This window comes from Ischnura elegans, chromosome 7 (genome assembly GCF_921293095.1).
Source record: "Ischnura elegans chromosome 7, ioIscEleg1.1, whole genome shotgun sequence".
Classification (NCBI taxonomy): Eukaryota; Metazoa; Arthropoda; class Insecta; order Odonata; family Coenagrionidae; genus Ischnura; species Ischnura elegans.
In genome coordinates this window covers 422,244-428,243 of record NC_060252.1, presented here as the reverse complement: position 1 = coordinate 428,243, position 6,000 = coordinate 422,244, and positions in this window count along the sequence as shown.

The window sequence follows — 6,000 nt, the reverse complement described above, 5'->3', positions numbered from 1 at the left end:
CACTTTCACCAAATATTCGATTCTTCTATTAAAAGTTAATCAAGTACCCACATAACATTGTATATTTCCGGGAAAATTATTGAACATGCATGGTTGATTTGAAGCTCGCTGGCACGAGACAATTTTTCGTAATTGTAAATGACGTGTGTTTTCCTTCAAAAATTATGGAGAGTCGTTGCGGTTGTGGAAAAAACGCCTTTTCTGCTTGTTCGTGGTGCCGCAAATCACTTTGCTTTGCATGGCTTGAGTTCCATCCTGAAAATTGCAAATAAAGGATTAACTGGAGTGGTGAGGCAGTGTACTGGCCTTCCACATCCAAATCTTGGTAAAGAATTAAGGCGCATTGCTAAATTCAATCCCTGCGTGTAATGTGGATTATTCTAGTTGTGCAGTACACCGTCCGTCGGATGGGACGTTAAGCCGTGGTCCCCTTGGCGCCTTTCGTTTAGAGCAGGCTAATTCCGACGCCGAATTTCTATCCACCCTTCATCCTCAGTTCCTAATCCCAAGCTGATCCATTCCTGATTTAAATATTTAAAAAAACTCTTTTAAAAATGTATTCCATAGTAGTAACGAAGATAAGAAAACGAACTTTAAAAATTTAAACGGTAAAATTCTGAACAATTAACACAAAAAAAGGTCTTTGAGTGAGCATCGAATTCGCTACTTCTCCTCCACAGTCGGATACCGTATCCACTGGGCTGTCGCCCACTCGGTAAACATAGGTGTTCAAAACAGGTCATATTGCGTACTTTCATTTTTTACGATTTTTAATTGCTTTTTTCTCGGAATTTTACAAGAAGTGCGTCGTCTCGCTTTGGCATATTACATTTCTACCCATAAACTACCGAATCGCAAAATTTTGAGCTCGATCAGTGACGCGAAGGTCTTGTATTCCCCTTGTGAGTTATGAGTCTTTAAAAATAAATCGTCATCGGCTGCTGGAAAACACGACGTCATCGGAGCGTGACGTCACGGTACGGTATCTACTGAAAACAGTAAGGGTGCCTTCATAGCTCGGCGTTGCGTACTTGGGGGCGGAGCTAACTCATCGCAGCAAGTTGGAGCCCTTCACAGCTCTGCGTTGCGAAAACAAATGAAAGGCAAAAAGCGTCGGCTCCTAAAAAATCAGCCTGTGAGCATATCATCTTATGATTTCGAACTAAACGCACAATACATACGTTGTTTTCGGCATGTTAACACAGTTTCATTTCTTAAAATATTCTTCTTAACTATAAATAGCAGTTGAAGTTAATATGGCGACCATAAAGTCGATAATAATGCATGTAGTGATGGCCCTTGCCTATGTATTATAATGACCTTTAAATTTTATTTCCTAACTCGGAATATTCGAAAGATAGCTAATTACATGCACTCAATGAACATGAGTAACGTGGAATGTTATCAGGAATATTTATTTATGATATCTATTGTTCAAAAAGATTGTCCTAGTCATGTTATCTAAATAGCTCTGAGTAGATCATGAGGGCACAATTATTGGATATAAAGTGGAATTTTAACAACCTTATTTCTGCATGTTTACCCAATTTCATTTCTTAAAATGTTCTTCTTAACTATAAATAGCATTTGAAGTTAATATGGCGACCATAAAGTCGATAATAATGCATGTAGTGATGGCCCTTGCCTATATGTATTATTATGACCTTTGAATTTTACTTCCTAACTCGGACTATTCGAAAAATAGCTAATTACATACTTTCAATGAACATGAGTAACGTGGAATGTTATCAGGAATATTTATTTATGATATCTATTGTTCAAACAGATTGTCCTAGTCATGTTATCTAAATAGCTCTAACTGAGTAGATCATGAGGGCACAATTATTGGATATAAAATTGAATTTTAACTACCTCAGCTTCCAAAAAGCACCTCTCACGCTGTATTTAGCTTTTGATACCATTTACGGGTATGAGTTACGCTAATCTATGCTGCTCAGTGATTGTAATCTAATTTAGGGTTAACATTTGTCTTATGTTTAGGAAAGATACGAAATATCTACGCTGAACACTTCAAAATAATAGTAAATAATGAAACAAATAGCATTTGCCTCTCCCATTAGAGCTAATCTTGCATATTTGTATACCCAGTAACAAACACCAATTCGAAATCGTCGGCGTACTGCCGCCTTGACGCAGAGAAAATCTGACAGGTTCAGCTTTTCTGCGACGACGGAGCGAGCTGGAGACGTGACGTCATCAATTCTCAAAGACGGGCTCTGATTGGCTTGCTAGCCGCGGCGTCAACGCAACGCCGAACTGTGAAGGCCCACTAAGGAAGTGGATAGAAAATCGGTCTATGCTGAGAATTAAACGCAAATTTGGCGAAAATAATTGCAATTTTTTTTCGACAACTTGCATTCAAGGCTTTACCGCTCTACTCTCTTGGCGAACCCGTGTACCGTCCGATGACGTCAAAGGCGTTTCAGGTTACGTGACTTCAAGCGATGTTCGAGCACTTTCAATTAGCATTTAATGACGTTAGTGGAGTACTAGGTTAGTCTTGGCTTATACATTTGAGCTCGTGAGACAATTGTCTATTCAGTGAGACTTACTACTATGATGAACAAATTTCATGCATGTTCCCCATTATACGTGTGACACGAAGTTTCTTCTTTCATTATCCATTACTAATGGAAAGGTTTCACACAGCTAAGGCTGAAGTCATCAGTTAATACTAACACGTTTTGGGAACCACCACATCGTCACTGATTGGTGTATGCAGTGGCCTGGAAAGACAGACGTCTGTGGTTCGATCCCTTCTTGAGGGGAATTTTTTTCCACTGCGTTTTAAGGTCAATTACAACGCCGCGAACGCGGTGTACTTGGCAAAATATGGCATTGCATATACTTGTCATTTGCGTTGGACAACATTTGGATGCACATTTTAGAAAACTGAGATTCATTGCAGGTGGCGATCTGGTTTTGTCGACAGAAGCCATTTAAGTGATTCAACAGGAGCTTTGTAGTAGATAAAAAGGGGAGCTCTACGGCCTCAAGGTCAACTGGGGAAAGAAATGCTCCAATGGCCGTAACAGGGGGCTCGTCTTACGTCCTTACGCCCAACCACAATTCCCCCCCTCTCCTCTTCCACCATCAACTCCACAACCATTCACCCTCCCTCTCTAGCTATATATTTCAGCGGTGTCTATTGTTTTTTTTATCACTCAACTTTGTTGAAGTGAAGCCTAAAACCTCAGTTGAGTTGAGATGGAAATATTGAATTCCGAAACCGGTATTACCCCTGTTACGGCCATTTGAGTGTTTCATTCCCCAATTGCTTAGTAGTGTTTGAATCTTCAGCTGGCGAAGAATCGAGCGTCTCTCATTAAAAATAATGCTATACTTATCTAAAAATTTCCAGTGTATTTGATGAAGAGAAATACTTTAGGTACTTTGTAAGAATAAAAAACTTTATCCGTGAATAGTGATTGGGCTTGTTCACCGAGTTCTTGTTTTTGCCGATGGTCGCAGGTTTTGAAAGTCCCGCATTTTTACAATTTTCGATTCATCGCTTACTTCTCGAAACATTCACGGGGAATTATGGATTTTTCTAACCCTTTCGCAGGTAAGTTGATGTCGTCACCGACTCCCGACGAAGGAGCAACCGTATCTGTTCTACTTCTTGGTATTTTGTATGCAAGCCCAGCGTTTTTTGTTTTTTGTCTTGTGAGTGGTTCCTTCATTCGATAAAATTTCACCGTGAGCGAGTGAATGGGCTATATCTCTAATTAAGTAAGTATGTAATCGACTCGTGAGAAGTCGGTGAATACCCGGAAGAATTGAGTATAATTTATCGTTACCACGCAGCAGACACCTTTTCGTAAATTCATGTTTTGTACTTCGAATGGAAATCTCATTTTGATTGTATTAAAAGCTCTCTCAGAGGGAAAAGTATTTTGATTGCAGTACAGTCTCTATATGGTCATTAAGCAAGGGTGTTTAAAATATCTGGAGGGGGGACCACTGGTTTCGAGCGTGGAGCGAAGTATGGCCGAAATGGGGGTGCTTGGGTAGGATAAGCCACGCCTACTTTGACCAAAACATTGACAACCACATAATGCTTAATATTTGGTGAAATTTTGGGTCATAACTTGTCAAAACAGGTAAAATAAACTATGTCACGCGCAATGTAAACGTTTTTTTCTTTCTTCATCGATAGACTTCGTGAAATTATTTCTCAAACAACTTTTCCCAAGGAAAATTTATTATCAACCACCACGGTTACGTTTTACAACCGGCTCAGTTGAAAATGAAATTTTAAGAGTGTAAGATAATCATTTCCCTGCGCTTTTACTGGTAACCAATTTTTTTTATAGCCGACCGGAATGTAATAAGTACGCCACGCGCCCGGTCGTGTAAAAATATTCGGGATAGGGAAGGAAGGGATGGGACGAGGAATCCCGCACTGCAAAAGCGGGCGGGTCCTACCGTCAGCGAATCAAGGAAACCATTTCTGTGCCAGCGATTTTAAAGGATAATTCTATGAGGAAGACCTTAATCGCTAGAATCGTACTATGAACAGTCAGAGTACATTATAAGAATACACGTGGCCGTTCTAAACCAGAATGATATCCTTTGAATCCTGAATGAAAAAAAAGTGTTGAAATCCTTTGATTTCGAAGATTGGAGTACTTTATACGCCAGCGCACCAGATGGAGGGTTAACAGTTGCTAATGATTTAATTGGTTGATGTTTTACTATTAGCTGTCTGTCACTGTATCATCGAAACTCTTCAAAGGTGGAACTTGTGGTATGCAATCATTGGAGAAACTGTGACGTAGGAACCAGGTGACCCCTTGCTCACTTTTCTTGGGGTGAATGCGTCAAACTTCAAACGGCCTCTCCCTGCAAACATCCGCGTTCTCCTCAGACCACACAAACGGGCAGTTTCGTCCACCCTCCCCCACACCCATACATCCTACCCCCCCAATTACGGCCCTCATTTCCACCCCCCCTCAACCCCTTTCACCCCAAATGGATGGCCCGAAAAATATTTGACCCCAGGCTCCCGCCCTGGCCCACCTCCAATCACTCTTTCCTCGTCAAAACCAAACGCGTCATCTTCCCCCCTCAATATTTTAATCATTGTCTCACTTTCGAGTCCCTCTACTGAGGTTGACGAGTGTTTTATTCCCCTCAATTTATACTTCGAAATAACCGTCTCCTGCCCAATTCTTTGACATGAATTCTCTCGCCTGCAAAGATCCGTTATCGCTTTGGAAACTATTACGTTGAATGTATGATTTAACTCTTTCCCGGCGAATAACTTTTGAAAAATCTTCTCGGGACACCGCGCGGGTAAGATTATATGAGAGCGCTGACGTTTCGGGTACCGACTCGCTACCCATTCTCGCAGCTACTGCAATCCGGAAACTTCGGCGCTCTCATATAATCTTGCTCGCGCGGTATCCCTAGAAGATTTTTCAAATATTATGTTGAAGTTACTCATAGTATTTTTATTTCTAAAAATTGATTTATAAAAGATGAATTTGACTCTTGCGTCCGTAAATATTTGTTCCTAGCCGCTCGGTTGTGTGTGATGATATTCAATTCATTCAAAGCTAGTGAAAATCAAGGTTGATTTGAGGTTAAGAGCCGTCTTTTCTGTGGTGACCAGCGCGCTTACAAATGGTGAATGGATAAAAATGGGTTACATTATTAATCAAGGCATCATAAGCCACATGAGTTAGAATGTTATGCAATCAGTGTAGGATGGGAATAATTCTGAGAAAATTTTCCTCGTAACATTCTAACTTCCTCAATAATTCCGGCATAGGAATTTAACTCGGTCATAATGAACTATCAAAGTAAGAGCATTTCTACTTCATAGGATGAAAATGTATGAGCAGAACTACTCCTACGTTTTCATCCCTTTCCGTTCTTTTCCCATCCGTTAGATGGCTCGCACACATTTTGAAATATCGTGAACATCCGCGGATGCGTCATCCTACACTTTTATCATTTGACCTCTGTTCTCTT